This window comes from Orcinus orca, chromosome 11, assembly GCF_937001465.1.
Source record: "Orcinus orca chromosome 11, mOrcOrc1.1, whole genome shotgun sequence".
In the NCBI taxonomy this organism is placed as follows: Eukaryota; Metazoa; Chordata; class Mammalia; order Artiodactyla; family Delphinidae; genus Orcinus; species Orcinus orca.
In genome coordinates this window covers 4,716,926-4,734,341 of record NC_064569.1, presented here as the reverse complement: position 1 = coordinate 4,734,341, position 17,416 = coordinate 4,716,926, and the positions used below count along the sequence as shown (strand labels likewise).

General features: G+C 44.9%; 1 long non-coding RNA gene across 1 annotated transcript in view; it reads left to right on the top strand.

Moving 5' to 3' along the window:
- The window catches only part of LOC125960523 (uncharacterized), a 28,353-nt gene extending 11,172 nt beyond the window's left edge, over positions 1-17,181 (top strand). The window contains exon 2 of the long non-coding RNA XR_007470266.1: positions 15,136-17,181. This is a non-coding gene — a long non-coding RNA (uncharacterized LOC125960523). The remainder of the gene's footprint in view (positions 1-15,135) is intronic.
- The last annotated feature ends 235 nt before the right edge of the window (positions 17,182-17,416 follow it).

Genomic DNA, 17,416 nt, shown 5'->3' with positions numbered 1-17,416 from the left:
TTTTTATGGCTGAGTAATATTCCACTGTATATATGTACCACCTCTTCTTTATCCATTCCTATGTCGATGGACATTTAGGTTGCTTCCATGTCTTTGCTATTGTAAAAAGTACCGCTGTGAATGTTGGGGTGCATGTATACTTTCAAATCAAGTTTTTCTCTGGATATATACCCAAGAATGGGATTGCTGGTTATATGGTAGCTTTATTTTTAGATTTTTTGTTTTGTTTATTTTTTGTAATTGGGGTATAGTTGCTTTACAATGTTGTGTTAGTTTCTGGTATACAATGAAGTGAATCAGCTATATGTATACATATATCCCCTCCCTCTTGGACCTCCCCCGCATCCCACCCATCTAGGTCACCACAGAGCACCGAGCTGAGCTCCCTGTGCAATACAGCAGGTTCCCACTAGCTATGTGTTTTACACATGGTAGTGTATATATGTCAGTCCCAATCTCAAAATTCATCCCACCCCGTCCCCCCGCAGACCATGTCCATTCTCTACATCTGTGTCTCTATTCCTGCCCTGCAAATAGGTTCGTCTGTACCATTTTTCTAGATTCCACATATATGTGGGAAATCTCAGCACAAAAGTTAAACTAACCTAGTGCTTATTCCTACAAGTCAAACACAACCCCCCTTACAGCACATATCGACATAGAGTTTTGGACGGACCCTAACTTGCAGATCCTTCTTTAGGTCTGACTAAGGGACAGCTTAGAGACTGTGGGCCTCTTTCAATCAGGCTTACTCTGAGCTACATGGAACTCATGGAGCATCAGGTAGCTTGTTGGGTGAAAAGAGAACATTGCAATCTTTAGACAAGATCTCCCTCCTTGCTTTCTGGCACGTCCTAATAGCTAGGAGTAAGCAAGGAAAGCTTTCTGCTCTGTCGCACTTTTCTCCCTCGCTTTTCATTGCTTTGAACATGTGACAGATTTCATTCATTGGGGTTCTTTGTACTCCACCAAAATCCACTTAGATGTAAATTATTTGCTTTATAGAATTATATGTTTGTAGACATGTTTCCTTCTTAAAAGTGTGGCTACTGAGAAAGAGAAACTGGTAGTCATTAATAAGCAATTACGTTTGGGAGAGTTTCTGGACAGTGTTCTATATAATTTTTTTAAACATGTGGTATATAGGGTCATGGAGAAAGCACTAGACTTGGGGTTGGGAGAGGTGGGATCTAGTCCCCATTATGCCATAGGCTGTGTAACTTGGGGCAAGACCCTTATGGGATTACCACATTTTAAGGTTGTCAGGGAAACCATGGGTCTCCCAGTCCATACCCCTATCTATCACAGAGGAACACCTATAGAGCATCCTTGACAGATAAAAGTGATGTCTTTGCTCAGATATTCTACTGATGAGGAACTCACGTCCTCTAAGTTATCCCCATTGTCTGTTCTAAGTTTATACGTTCTTTCTTATTGAGCACGACGCTCCCTCAGCATCACTGGTGTGTGTCTGCTTACTACTGATGGACCTTGAGCTAGGTGCTTTGCCTTATAGGATCTTCCCAAGAACCATGTGCCATTAGGATCCTGAAGGACAGAGGGGTTCGATGACTTAGTCAAAGTCATGGAAAGCTAGTCAGGGGCCCAAAACCGCCTGCTTCCAGGCAATTTCTTCCCACATATGTTGTCTCTGGCCACTGGGACACGAGAGAACTAGCTATCTCCCTCGTTTGTACTGACAGTCGGTCAGATATTTGAGGGCGCCGTCCCTTCATCCATTTCTCTTCAGTTCTTTTATTGGATGCTGGCCCCTCATTAGTGGGCTACCCTCCTCTGGATCCTGACTAGTTCATTGACATCCATCTCAAAGTGTGGTATCTTTCTTAGTGTGTCACTAATGAGCTGGAGCGGCTCAGAACAACTTCAGAAACCTGCAGATCATCAAGGGGGTCACAGGAAAACACACACAGCCATGGACCACCCTTTGGCTTCTCTCACTCCACTTACCTGGTACCAGTGAGGCATCCCCCAGTACCACGGAGGACATACTAGTCTAGACAGGAAAGAGAAAATGGTTATCCCGTCTTCTGGAGGCTGGTTTGGTTAATGAAACCATTTTCTCATCTGTAAGTTGGGTGACTTAAACTATGGATGGTCTTACCTTATGTATGTTCTGTGGCCCCAGGGAACAAAACGAGTGATTCTGATAAAACGTTAGAAAGAGGCGTATTTCTGCTCACTTAAAGAGCTTCCTCTGTAATCCATTGCAACATGGCAAGGGTTACCTTTAGTAATCAAATAAGGGACCTATAGTAGTAACTAATTAGGGATGTTCCAAGGAGATGGATGGGTCACTTATTGACTGTGAGCCTAGATGTCCTCCTCTGTAACCTTGGGATACTAATATCCATAGCACAGTGGTTGTAAGGAATAAATGTTTGTAGTGTACTTAGCACAGTGCTTTGGCGTGCTATTAAGCACTGAGATAAAGATAAGTGGAGTTATTATTATTGTTAAACTCTACTCTCAGAATCAGTGCAGCTCTAGGAGTCCATGGAATTATTAATGCGTTTCATACACTCTATGAAAGTATGGACATTTCTGTACCAGATCATGGCTCTGGGGTGTCTCTACCCACCGTTTACACCACTATTAGCCAGTTACTCAGTGGCTTCTGCCAACATGGTTTAATCTCAAACCAGTTAATTCTCAACTTCCTGTTACCGCGTCCTCAGAGAGACATGTACTCAGAGGTAATCTTCCAACCTTAGTAATCTTCCAACCTATGCAAGGGACAAGGGAAAACGCATCTACACAGTCACAGAAGTGGAAAGAACCTTACACATCGAATCCATTATTTATCAAAGTGAGGTAGTTGGTACGTGGAGGAGCATTTGTATTTAAATGCTTTGAGGTTTATTTTAATGAGTATCAGAAAAAAACGCAACATATCAAACTCATAGTTTCACAAATATTATAATGGTATTTAAGTTTAAAAAAAAGAATCCATTTTTTAAAAATTAAGTAAGTTGAAGAAGTGATATATAGATACGGGTTCTAAAAATCTGGAAGGCTGTATGAAATTATTAAAGCTTAGAAAACAAACTCCAGTTCTTCCTTAGAAAACTAAGGAACAGCATCTCATTTATACCCATAATCATACAGCCTGTCAGTGGCAGTCTGGGACTGAAATAGCACCCCTCACTTCTAAAACTAAAGAAGTTAAGACTTTGCGTGGATTATTTTCATGTAAACTATATTGTTACAATTTACCCATCCTTCTCGTTTCTTCTGTCAGTATTTTATTGTGACTCACAAGCGTATTCTGTTTTCTGAATGGCTTTAGACACTTCTTATTGTTCATCGTTTCTGTTTTAATGATTTTCCCTACTTTGAACTTTTGGACTGGCTGCCTTGCTTTTTACCAGACCACCACTGCCTGTTACTTTTGCCTCTCCAAGTAGGTTTTCCTTCTGTCCTATCACCTTTCCAAACTTCTCTGCCTTTTTAAGGGCAGAGAAATGTCATTATTTGACTTATCTATCAGTTCTCTGGAAAAGCTTCTTTCTCAAGCTTGTCATTATTTGACCTCACTCAGAGGTTGCTCTCTGTGAGCAGCCTTATCCCCAGTGTGTTTGCCCAAAACAATCAGCGGCAATTGTTTAGCATTTCAACTACCTGAGGTGGCGATATCCATTGGGCTAACAAGAAGCGACTAAGTAAAGTAAAAGGAGACACTGGGAAATGTGCTGTCCATATGGGCTTTGAACAGCTCTGACATATTCTTGGGAATCTAGAAGGTCACGTGCATGTGCATGGCTTTGCATGTACACAGGAAAGACCTGAGAAAGCCCTAATTACTCACTACCAGTGGACCTTGAGCCTCTGTGCAGACAGAAAGTGATTGTTAAGAGTTTTAAACTGTCTGCCACTTGCTGAAGACACGCCCCCACCCCCAACACACACACACACACACACACACACACACACACACACACACACACACACACACACACAGACACACACACGCTGGATCTCTTGGCAAAGTCTAGGAGACACACTGGTTCAAGGCATTTAAGGAAATCTCTATGTAATCATTAGCTGACCATGAAGCAAACGAAACAGAGACTTCAGTGGTTATACATGAACAAGAATACAGACTTTATGGAATTAGCTCACGAAAGGCACTAAGTAAACAAGCAACAGCAATAACAACAGCAATAAAAACAACAAATGCTGCTCTGTGTGTGTGTGTGTGTGAAGCTGATTTGCAGGGTCGCCACCTTATATTATTTAAAACATCTAGTTTTCAATAAAAAATTATGAGACACACAGAAAAACAGACAAGTATGGCCTAAACACAGGGAAAAAAAGCAGTGAATAGAAATCATCCCTGAGGCAGCCCAGATCTTATACTTACTACACAAACACTTTAAATCTGTTATTTAAATAGAAATATGTTCAAAGCAGTAAAGGAAACCATCTCTGAATAAAGTATAAGAAGTAGAGAATATTGGGACTTCCCTGGCAGTCCAGTGGTTAAGACTCCATGCTTCCACTGCAGGGGGCACGGGTTTGATCCCTGGTTGGGGAATTAGGATCCTGCATGCCGTGCGGAATGGCCAAAAAAAAAAAAGGAAAGAAAGAAAGAAAGAAACAGAGAATATCAATAAAGAGACAAATTATTAAAAAGAATAAAACTTAAATTGTGGATTTGAAAAATATAATGACTAAATGAAAATTTCACTGCAGGGGGCTCAACAGCAGATATGAACTAGCAGAAGAAAGGATCAGCCAGTTTGAAGATAAACCAATGGAGATTATCCAGTCTGAGAAACAGAAAGGAAAAAAATGATGAAAAATGAACAGTCTCAGAGACCTGTGGACACCAGCAAGCATACCAACATACATGCAACGAGAGTTCCAGAAGGAGATGGGAGAGAGAAAGGGATAGAAGAATATTTGAAGACATAATGGCTGAAAACTCCCCAAATTTATTTTAAAACAGTACTCTACACATTCAGAAAGCTCAAATTCTAATTAAACTCAAGGATAGTCACATTTATACACATATTAGTCAAACTTTCAAAAGACAGAGAGAATCTTGAAAATAGCAAGAAAAGAGCAACTCATCACATCCAAGGATTCTCAATAATTTTAACAACTGACTTCTCATCAGAAACCATGTAGCCCAGAAGGCAGTAGGATGACATGTTCAAAGTGCTGAAAGCAAAAGACTGTCAACCAGGAATTCTGTATCTGATAAAATTATCCTTCAAAAATGAAGGAGCAATTAAGATGTTTTCAAATAAGCAAAAACTGCGAGTTTGTTTCTAACAGACTTTCTTTACAAGAAACACTAAAGGGAGTTCTTGTGGTTTAAGTGAAAGGACACTAGATAGTAAGTCAAATCCACACAAATAAAATGTACAAAATAAAAAGTAAATGTAACCTACATAGGTAAATGTAAAAGGCAATATAGATGTAGTTTCTTTTTTGGTAACAGTTTTCTTCCCCTATCTAATTTAAAAACCAATTGCAGTAAGCAATAATTATAAAACTTTGTCGATAGGCTTATAGTGTTTAAAGATGTAATTTGTCTGACAATAATAGCACAAAGGAGTGAGAGGGAACAGTGCTGTACTGGAGTAAAATTTTTGCATCTTAAGATGTTAACTGTAATCCCAGGACACCCACCAAGAAAATAATTTTTTTTTAAAAAAAGGAAATGAAACAATAAGAATTTAAATGACACACTTGATAATACTATTCAACACAAAAGAATCCGTCAATGGAAAATAGAAGCACAAAAATGGCATAATAGATATAAAAAACAAAGAGCAAAATGGCAGGTGTCAGTTCTACCTTACAGTAATTACATTAAATGTAAATGAACTAAACAGTTCAATCAAAAGGAACTGTTTGGCAGAATCAAGAAAACATGATCCATCTATATGCTATCTACAAGAGACAAACTTTAGATTCAAAGACATAAATAAATTTAAAGTAAAAACATGAAAAAATATTTATCATGCAAACACTAACCAAAAGAGAGCTAAAGTGGCTATACTAACAGCAGACAAAACAGACTTTAAGACAAAAATTGCTACTAGAGACAAAAAGAACAACCGATAAAAGGGTTACTTCATCTGGAAGACCTAACAATTATAAACATTATATGCCCCTAATAAATGAGCCCCCAAAATACATGAAAAAAGACCTGTTTTATATTGAGCAGGAAACTGCCTCTGTTGCTTTTACTCCATGTCCTTATTTCTGCCCTCTGGAGCCTCACGAAGTAAGTCTAACCCCTTTGTGACTAGAGAGTGCTCCAAGTATTTGAAGCCAGCTCTCACGTCTTTTCTCACTTTCAATTTTTATGTGGCTTTGCCTCATAAAAATTTCCCTAGAACTCAATTATGTTCACTTATAAGGAAATCTACTGCAGTGTAGAACAACTGCGAGAGCAGAACCTACTTTCATAGAATTTCAGGGTTGGAAGGAAACTGAGATGATTTTTTCCCAAATCTCTAATTGTACAGATGAGTAAGCTGGGGCTCAAGCTGGTTGTATCACTGAGCTGGTTAGTGGCAGACTAACACCCATGATCTTGGTTTACAAAGCCCTCGCCTAGCAGTTATTCCAACATTTTCCTTCCATGATAGTTTCCCCCACTTGGGTACTGAGGAGGGTTGCTGGCTTTGGGTGAGAGAGAGGCTAAAGAACTCTTCTTTCTTCGCCCTTCTTTTAGCGGTACCTGGCATCCTTCATCTTGAATGTGCCATAGAAGAAGAAAGCTAAGAGTAATGGAAGGAACTGTACTGGGTATTAAAAGATACGGATTCTCATCTTTTTTGGTCACTAACCTATTTCTGATACGTTGGATAAGTCACTTCAAAAACTAATAAGAAATACTGTCTATTGAGCACCTCCTGTTTACCAGGCCCTGTACTAGGCACTTCATCTACAAGCCTCATACATGTGTTCAGATGTGTTCCTTTCTTATCTGTAAGATAATCGGGTTATACCGTATGTTGTCTGTTGTCCCGTCAAGGTCCAGAGTTGCGGGATTGTGAGGAGCTATTAGGGTGTTCTCATGTAATAGTTCCTGAGGGTTCATCTCGATCCCCCTCCTTCCTGTTTCCTAGCTGGCAGTGGTAGGGTTGCTGTGGAACAGTTGCTGTAGACTTCTCTCTACAGTGAGTCCATGAGTTGTGATGTCCTACTCTAGCTCCCGACAGGCTTTCCATTTTCCGTAGGATTTGGCTGGACTCTTACTGGTCCCTTTCAGGGTTTCCAGGACTGTATTCTCTGCCCTCTTCTCTCTGTAGATTCTCGCCATGGACCTTTGATTCACTTTGGTGGCTTCTTATTTTACCTGTGGGCTCGGAGAAGTCGAATAATTTAGAAAAGGTCACTCAGCTTGTATGTAAATGGCAGACTTAGCAGCTGTCTGACCCCACTGCCTTTGTTATCCCTGGTATAACACGATTCCTGTCTCTGACAGTTTACTTGATCTAATTTTCCCACCCTTGCTTAATACCTTGCTCAAGCCCTGCCTTCTTCACCAGCTCAGCCTGGCCAGCTGCTCATTCCTGTCAATTTACCCAGCAAGTGTTGTCTGAAGTACACATCGGGCACCACCTTGGGACTTATGCCTTGGGAGACCCTATGGCTTAGTGGCTATGAATGCGAGGTCTGGAGTCAGAGGGCCAACATCGGAACCCCAACACTACTACTTATAAGCTGTGCAACCTTGGGAAAATTACTTAACCTCTGTGGGCCTCGGTTTCCTCAATTACAAACTAGAGATGCTGGTAGCACTTACTTCCTAGGGTGGTTGTGAGGCTAAATGTGAATTGATTCCATCACCAGCTCTAGGGGTAAGCCCTGATTGGCCCAAACTGACGGACATAATCCCATCCATCCTGCCAGAGTGATGGAGTTAGACTTGGGTACACGAACTTGACTAGGCCAGAGCGACCTTCAGGACTGAAGTTTGACAATGTGGCTCCAAAGGTGAGGCCTGGAGTTGCTGGAGCCGTTTTGTTTTACTAGCAGGAAGCCAGCCTGAGAACAAAGCTGACACAGAGAGTAAAGCAGAGCTGAGAAAAATCAAAGAGAACTAGAGCTGCAGGCCTGATCAAGTATCTCCTGAAGTCCGTCCGACCTCTGGAATTTTCCATCGCTTGAGCCAATTAAAAAATTTAGTATTTCAGCTACTTTCTTAGGTTTATTTTATCATTTGCCACTGAAAATATCCTAACCGATACTTATTATTATTACCTTCCCGTGTATATACAACACTTTGTCATGAGACTGTCATGTCCTTTGGAGCAGAGACTAACTTCCCCAAGCTCTATGTTGCCGTGCTACCTGGCACGGTTCTGGCGTATCATCTGTGCCTCATATCACAAATCCTCATTCCCCTATGGTAACTCTGCATTTTGAGTATCTTTTTTTTTTTTTCTTTTCTGATCTTCAGTATTCTCACTTTTTTTTTTCCCCATCTTTATTGGAGTATAATTGCTTTACAATGTTCTGTTAGTTTCTGCTGTATAACAAGGTGAATCAGCCATATGTATACATATATCCCCATATCCCCTCCCGCTTGAGCCTCTCTCCCACCCTCCCTATCCCACCCCTCTAGGTGGTCACAAAGCACCGAGCTGATCTCCCTGTGCTATGCGGCTGCTTCCCACTAGCTATCTATTTTATATTTGGTAGTGTATATATGTCAACGCTACCTCTCCCTTCGTCCCAGCTTCCCCTTCCCCACCACGCCACGTCCTCAAGTCCGTTCTCTACATCTGCGTCTTTATTCCTGACCTGCCACTAGTTCATCAGTATCATTGAGGCAGAACGAGAAGGTGGCCAGAGTCCCAAATAGGGTGGTCCCCTGCTGCTGCTTCATCTTCTTACTTTGCTAAGATAATACGAAAGTAAAATGCCTCATAGATGAGCTAAACCTTATTGAGCACAAGGCGTTGAACACGGAATCATCTTTATTCTTCTCGGTTACCGACGGTTACTATCACTGTGCCCTGTGTTACAAATGAGAAACGGAGGCTTACAGAGCTTATTCAACTTGTATAGGACACGCAGCTTCTAGGTACCATAATTTAGGGACCTGCACTCAAATGACTGCATCCGTGTCTTTAAGTTCTCATTCCACTTCACAGAAAATGAAACTAGCAATCGTAGACAGTGCTTTATGGGTGTGGCTTGCCCAGGAAGGGTGAGGGAGAACTCCATCATCAGACCCATGCTAAAAAATCGGCTTTGAATGGACATCAAGAGATTTGTAAATAAAGGTACATTCACTTCAAATAAATGTTTAGGTATGTATAATTCATCTTTTAATGATTTCTCACTTTCCTAACATGTTTAGATAACCCACCACCTTCCCAGTCACATCAGAGAGATCTTTACTTTTTGGTTTTCTTTTCTTTTTTTTTTTTTGCGGTACGCGGGCCTCTCACCACTGTGGCCTCTCCCGTTGCGGAGCACAGGCTCCGGACGCGCAGGCTCAGCGGCCACGGCTCACGGGCCCAGCCGCTCCGCGGCACGTGGGATCCTCCCGGACCGGGACAAAACCCGTGTCCCCTGCATCGGCAGGCGGACCCCCAACCACTGCGCCACCAGGGAAGCCCGGTTTTCGTTTTTTGATCATCAGAATTGAAAAATCTAAGTAGGATCATGACAAACATATCGTTCTGTAACTTGGTTTTTTTCATTGAACAGTAATCTCTTGGAGTCTTTCTATGCCAGTTGGTATAGATCTGCTTCATTCATTGTAAGTACAGAATGATTTTAATAGTTACAGTGTATCGTAATGTAACCACTTCCTACAATTAATGGGCATTTGGGCGTCCTCCCTCACCACTGTTTTTGCTTTTATAAATAATGTGCCATTAAGCGTCATCGTACTCTGCTTCCTCGTGCATTCAGGTGTCCATGGGAGGAGAAAAATATTGAGGTCTTGATTTTGTGACCTCAAAGGAGGTCCAAGATAGAGAATATGACCTCACAGTCTATAGGGGAGCAGACGTGTACACACATAGCTTTCCTTTTAATATAAGAGTGAGGCAGATAGGAATCCCCTCAGTGTTACGGAAGTGCAGGAAGAGGGAGACTGAGGGGCTCAGTTGAGTGGATGACTGGGAAGGCTGCATGGAGGAGGTGGCACTTGAGTCCAGTCGTGGAGGATGGGAAGGCTCTGATGCTTGGTCTGCCCATCTTCCTATCATGGTCTTAAAATGTGCCTGCCGTTTGGTTGGATTCTTCATTAGGCCATTTGGTTGGATGAATAACGGTGGGGATGGAGGGGAAGGATGCTTTGAGCAAAGGAGACATAGCCCAGGAACTAAAGTGCCCGCTTTCTCAGAGGGCCAAGAACTGACTGCTGTGGCCGGAGCACACGAGCACAGGCCACCTCCAGGCAGCGCAGGGATAGAAGGATGTCACAGGCATGGACTGAAAGACACCCAGGAGGGATTTCAGTTTGCCGGAAAAGGAGTTCTGTTCAAGATGAGTGCTGAAGGTTGGGCAGAGAGTGTAAGGACAGAGCAGACAGCTCTCTGATGGGATGATGGGAACCAGACAGATGGGTCCACATTCTTTCTAAGTGACCCCGCAGCCCCAGTTTTAGTGAATCTGTTACTGCGGCATCTCTCCGCTTCACTTTGGGGGGTTGTCTCTGCTTTGAATTCAAGTGAAATAGCCACGTGGAAGACAAACTACAAAGTTGTTGTTTTTTAAAAATAGTTATTTATTTGGTTGCACCGGGTCTTAGTTTTGGTGTGCGAGCTCCTTAGTTGTGACTCACCGGCTCCTTAGTTGTGGTATGCGAACTCTTAGTTGCGGCATGCATGTGGGATCTAGTTCTCTGACCAGGGATCAAACCCGGGCCCCCTGTACTGGGAGCACGGAGTCTTATCCACTGCGCCACCAGGGAAGTCCTGAAATTACAAAGTTTTGTGGGGGGGGAACCCTCCTACTTTTAGCTGCTGCTGTGTCTGCATCCGTAAAAATTCTCTCCGTGCCCCATGAATTTCAACAGGCAGTTTATCTCCTTTGTTCCATAAAACATTAGATGTGACTTTAATGGCCTAACCCCCAAACGATAACCTGACAGCCATCAGACATTCAGCAGCGTTCCAAATAACCTTCTGCTGGAGCCTGCCTTCTACGGGGCCATGTGGATGTCAGACACACACAGCTGGAGTCACGCTGACATAGCTGGCATGCCTGGACCGCGGTGGAATCTCGGGGGTACCAATCACAGGCCAGAGAGAAGCCATCGGCCAGAAGAAATGTCAGCATGCTCACATCTCTGCAGAAGGAGCTGTGTTGATAGTGGTGGAAATGACAGTTGCAGCCAGAGGGGGACCGTGACCCTGAAGCAGCATGGGCACACACGTCAGTGATGCTGGCACTGTACAGAAGCATTCCGGGGGTTAGGGCCATGGCCACACACTTCTTCTCCTGACCCCCAACCAGAAACATTAAGAAGAGAGCAGATTTTCCCCAAAAATACTTCCTGAATGGAATGCCCTGCCATCTTCAGGGGTTTGAGAAATCCAGAAATTCATGAAGCACTTAACATCTACCAGACAGCGTGCTGGTCGTCTTAGGAAGAATTCATTTACTTCTCGCTGCTCCACGGTGAGGTACTTCTCATAATTCCCACTTTAGGAAGGTAGAAACTGAGGCTAGAAAGGAGGAAGAAATGTACCCAGATTCCTTAACCAGTAACTGACAGAATCATGGACTTGAACCACAGTCTTTCAAAAGCAAAGCCTGGGTTCCTGACCACGGTACTCAAAGCCACGTGGCAGGTCCACACTCTCTGTGGCACCCACAGCAGCCACTGTCCCAGATGGAGGAGGTCTGTGTGTTGACCAGGTACAGGAAAATCCTTCGAAGGATTCTTTTTACTCCCCTGGTTTCCTGGGCGTTGGGCAGGCATGCTTAAACATGCTGTTCATTGAACCCTGGTTTTACTTCAAGACCTCTGGCTCAGCCCAGCGAGGGGACGTAAGGATGTAGGGGATGAGGCCACTCCCTTGGGGGAGGAGGGGGGCTGAGTTGCAGGCATTTTTTACATCTCTCTTGAGTTTGGTCATTACTTTTCTAGCCAGGGTTGATCATCCTTTCTTTTTTTCTTTCCTTCAAGATTCTTCTTCTTCTTCTTTTTGTTTTTATGCTATAAACCTTTATCTGACTTACTACATGTCATTTATGGTGCTAACATAAAACCATTAGCGGGCAGCATCTCTTTGGTCCTCCGACAGTCAAGTGAAGTAGGTGCTGTGATTAACCTCATTTTAAGAAGATGAAGAGGGCTTCCCTGGTGGCGCAGTGGTTGAGAGTCCGCCTGCCGGTGCAGGGGACATGGGTTCGTGCCCCGGTCCGGGAGGATCCCACATGCCACGGAGCGGCTGGGCCCGTGAGCCATGGCCACTGAGCCTGCGCGTCCGGAGCCTGTGCTCCGCAACGGGAGAGGCCACAGCAGTGAGAGGCCCACGTACCGCATAAAAAAAAGAAGATGAAGAAACGGGGGCTCAGAGAGGTTAAGTGATATCTCCAGGGATGCCTGATTCAGTTCTCTGCTCTCTTAACCACACGGTCACAACCAGACTGTATACTAATAGGGCCTTCACTCTGCACAAGACACCGTTCAAATACTTCTTTTATAGTAACTTGTTCAGTCCTCACAACAACACCGTGCAGGGGCGCTATTATCCCTGTTTAACAGATGGGGAAACTGAGGCACAGAACGGGTATGTCATTTGCCCAGGCTCACCCTGCTGGTAAGTGGCAGAGCTGAGATTATGCTTCACTGCTTATATTTTGTGATGAAATAGGAAGACATTCCTCAGTTTGGGTTTTGTTTTTCCCTTGAAATCTTCTGCGAGGGCCGGGGGTGGGATGCCAGGGTTCTGAGAATAGAGTCTCTGAGCTGCACTGCGAAGGGGTGCCAGGGATGGCCAAGCCCCTGCAGCTCTGGAGATGGAGGGCGGTGGGGAGGGTGATGAGACAGCAGCCACAAGCCTGGGGTTTTGCCAGGGAAGACCTCAAAGCCCACTGGCGGGTTGGCACCCCTGAGCTGGGCAGCGCACCAAAACGAGTCGTGGCTTCGAGGAGACCAGCAGAACATGGTCCTCGGGAGAAGAGAAAGCCTGGGGGAAGGGCTGGCACGACCTCAGCCTTCAGATCTGAGAAGGGCTGTTCTGTGGACGAGGGGACGTAGGGAGCAGCTCTCCCAAGAGCCAGCCAAGAAAAAGTAGGTTTCTGTTTGGGCAGCACCAGTGGGATTTCAGGGAGAAAGAGGAATTCAACCTGGCAACCCTGGCAGAGCGTGGCCACGGGACCTTGCCCAGAGGAGGGGCCTCTAGAGACAGGACATGGGCCACCCTGAAGCTGACCTCTTCATGTCTCTGCCTTCTGAAACCCTACCCATCTTTGAAGCCTTGGCTGCACGGGCACCTCCTCCATGAAGCCCTTCCTGACCAACCCGTAGAATTCCCAGTTCTGTTCCAGGGGTATAAAGCCTAGGTACTCTGAGGTCCAGGCCAGTCCACGTTCATTCAGAGCAGGGGTCCCCAGTGGGCTGAGGTTCAGACCAGACGTTCCGGTGATAAAAGCCTCAGATACTCTGGAAGCCAGCCTAGTCAGTCCCGGGACCTCTCTCCCTGGAAACCCCGTTCTTACAGCAAACGCGCCCTCCCTGCCATCCAGCTGGCCTTGGGCACTGATGTCTTGCCGCCTCTCTGGCACCGTGGCTCCTGGCCACAGCAGCTTCTTGCATGAACGCATCTCTCAGAGGCTCGCAAGACAGTTAACGGAGCACCTAGCGTGTACCAGGCACTGTGCCCAGGGATTATCTCATTTAATCCTCCCAACAGCCCTACGGGTCGGTGTTATTATTGCCGTATTACAGAGGAGGAACCCGAGGCCCCAGTCCTCAGCAGCTCAGGAGCCAGCTGGCCCTGGACTACAGTGTCGAAACCCCAGTCAGGCATGAGAGTCTGGGATTTGCGTCCAACTCGTCCTCAACAAGACCACATCAAGGACCTTCTTGGTACCTCCTATAGCTCCTAGTGAGTGCCTCTGCGGAGTAGTTGCTCAAGAAACATTGGCTAATTGATGGTTCAAAGACGTATCTAGTCTGCTTTTCTGGTAATCCGTGAGTTCGGGTGCTTTTGAGAGGAGAAAATAGCGTTGAGCCCTTGCTAGACAAAAACCAGGTACTTCTTGGGAGAAGTGAGAGGTTTGCAGGCAGAGTCCTAGAAAATTTTATTCCAAGTCTTCAAGGTGACGGTGACACAATAAAAATATATGTATTTGGTTTCTGTCCCTGATTGCTGACACAGAGCTCCTAACTCCCTTGGAATTTCCTGAGTGATAAGAGTGTCTTTTGTTCCGATGAGGCCACTCTTGGTGGGTCCCTCAAGAGCTTCTGGATGGAGGCTGGTCACCAAGAAGACCAAGGTCATGGTTAGAGGGTTGGAACTTTGTGTCCCATCCCCCTGCCTCCTGGGAGGGGAGGGGGCTGGAGACTGAGTTCATCACCAGTGGCCAATGATGTAATCAATCACGCCTGGGAAGGTGGTGCATCTCAGCTCCAAGGGGACAGAAGGTCCTGTGCCTGGGTTCCTTCCAGACCTCACCCTCTGTACCTCTTCTTCTGGCTGTCCATTTGTATCCTTCATAATATCCTTTATAATAAACCGGTAATAGCAAGTAAACTGTTCCTGAGTTCTGTGAGCTGTTCTAGCAATGATCAAACCCGAGGAGGGGGTCGTGGGAACCCCTGAATTTATGGCCGATTGGTCAGGAGTCCCAGTGGCAACCTGGGACTTGTGACCGGCATCTGAGGTGGGGAAGTCTTGTTCACCTTCAGGGTGTGCGCTAAGTCTAGGTGGTCACAGTCAGAGTTGTATCGAACTGTCAGACACCCAGTTGGTGTCCAGAGAGTTGGAGAGTTGGTTGGTTGGGGGATAAACCCCACAGATTTGGCATCAGAAGTGCTGCGGGTGAACAGTCTATAGTAGCAAAGAGAAACGTGAGGCTTTCAGGAAGACAGCGCACATCAGTTGACTGAGTGACGCAGCCAAAATCCAAACATTTTATTAACTGCTGTCCTCTTCTTCTGTCCTCCACTTGTAGGAGGACATATGACAAAACTGGCTCCTACAGGATTGACGTTGAAAATTCACCTTCCAGAAGATGCCCGGGCATCCGTGTAGACTGGACTTGGTCTCCACCCTCTTTGTCCTGGGCAGTCAGACCTGGTGCCTGGTGGTGACCTCGAGCCAGAAGAAGCCTCTCGCCAAGATCACCAAGAAGGCGGCATTCGTTTCTCCGTGCTGGCTAAGCTAGGAAAGCCTGGCTTTGAGAGGTTTTTTGTAACAAGAATTGAAACCTAAAGGATTTTTTTTCAAATTATCCTTCAGGGGCTTCCCTGGTGGCGCAGTGGTTGGGAGTCCGCCTGCCGATGCAGGGGACACGGGTTCGTGCCCCGGTCCGGGAGGATCCCACATGCCGCGGAGCGGCTGGGCCCGTGAGCCACGGCCGCTGAGCCTGCGCGTCCGGAGCCTGTGCTCTGCAACAGGAGAGGCCACAACAGTGAGAGGCCCGGGTACCGCAAAAAAAAAAAAAAATTATCCTTCAGCTGCCAGAAATGGAGTTTGGAAGAACTTCTCCAAACTCTGGGGGCTTTGGCCAATGGACCTTTTACTGTAACAAGTACATCAGAAGCCAATAAATTGGGGAAGAAGGTACACACTTTACCAAAAGATTTCTTGCTGAGCGAGACACTCTCCCACCGTGCATCTTTAAACAGAGCAATTCGGACACATTTTAAATGGCTTCATTCACTTGAAAGTGAGAGCTGTCTGTTGCATTCAGAAAATGTGGCGAAGTGTACTTGATTTTGAAATCCTCAAAAATCATATCACGTTCAAGCTAAAAAGGGCACTTGGGTCTTATCTCCTCCGCTTAAAGGAGATGCCACAGCGACCTGGAGAAATTAAGTGACGTGGTGGCGCCTCAAGGCTTTGTCTGCGGCAGGCCATCCGGTTTCCAGCTTTCTCCCGTGACTGGACGCCTTCTTTGCATCCCAGCTACCCGACCGTCCCTGGTTAGGACTCTCTACCTGGTCCTCAGCTGCTGTCATGGATGCGTAATCATCGATCCCCTTCTGGGTATTTTTGGTATTGCTTTTTCCTGTTTTCATGGAAAATTTTCAAACATAAAGGTAGAGAATATAATATAAATAACTCCCATGTGCTCTACCCAGCTTCTACAATTATTAACATACGGCCAATCTTCTTTTATGCATACCTCGCCCCAGATTCCCCTGCTGCACAGATGATTTTAAAGCAAATCCAAATATCACGCAATTTCATCTGTAAACACTCCAAGTGTACCCACAGAAGAACCCTCTCATACATACGTATATATGTACAATATAGTGATCACAACTAAAAAAAAGAACAATAATTCCTTAATATCCAATTTCCCCGATTGTCTGTCTGTCACTCTTTTGCAACTGATTTGTTAGAATAAGAATCCAGCGGAAGGTTGGGTTGCAGGTATCGGGCAGAATGATCAGCTGCTCATTCAAAGTTCTTGCATGAGGATGTTTGCTGAATGAGAGGGAATAAATTACATAAGAAAAATACTTTATGATAATTATAGATCACAGTTATCTATGCCTTTATACTTCCTAAGCTTCTTTGACCCATGACCTGCATGTCTGGAGATGTTATGGGATCCAATTAGGGGTCCAGCAGAGACCACCTGATTCCTGAAAACAGCAAAGCACCATGATAACCTCCAGCTCATTAAAATTCTAGCCTCTCCTTTTAAAAGGAGAGGCTCGAGAGATTCTCACCCTCTTCGAGACACTTTTTTTTTAGAGAACCTCCTGTAGCCTTCACAGGAACCCTGTAAAGTAGGTGCCTTCGTTCTCATTCCACTGAGGAATCCCAGGCACGGAGGGGCTGAGACATTTCCTCAAGGTCACCCAGCATTTAAACTCTGTCGTATACTAATATATGACACCACCTGTAATATACTAGTATCGATTACAAGGCAACTGTAATTTTCAGTGTTGAAAAGTCACCTTGATTAACTTTATCAGTTTTCCCTTTTAGAATATGGCTTTGATGTATGAAAGGAAATGCCGTTTAAGGCAACTTCGACTCTTCAGACATTTCATCAGTGCGGATGTGATTTTTCTTTTGTCCGAATTCATGAAATTTTATACGACTTCCGACTAAATCATTAAGAGCTGAAAATAAATCCTAGACTCTGGACCTGTCCCACCTCCCCTGGCCAATGGCTAAGGTCACAGCGTCCCCGCCTTAGCCTGGTCCTGCTTACTCTGTCTTGGGCTTTCAGGAGCAATCAAAGCCCTTTTTAGAAAATATTTCCTGGTTGTCTG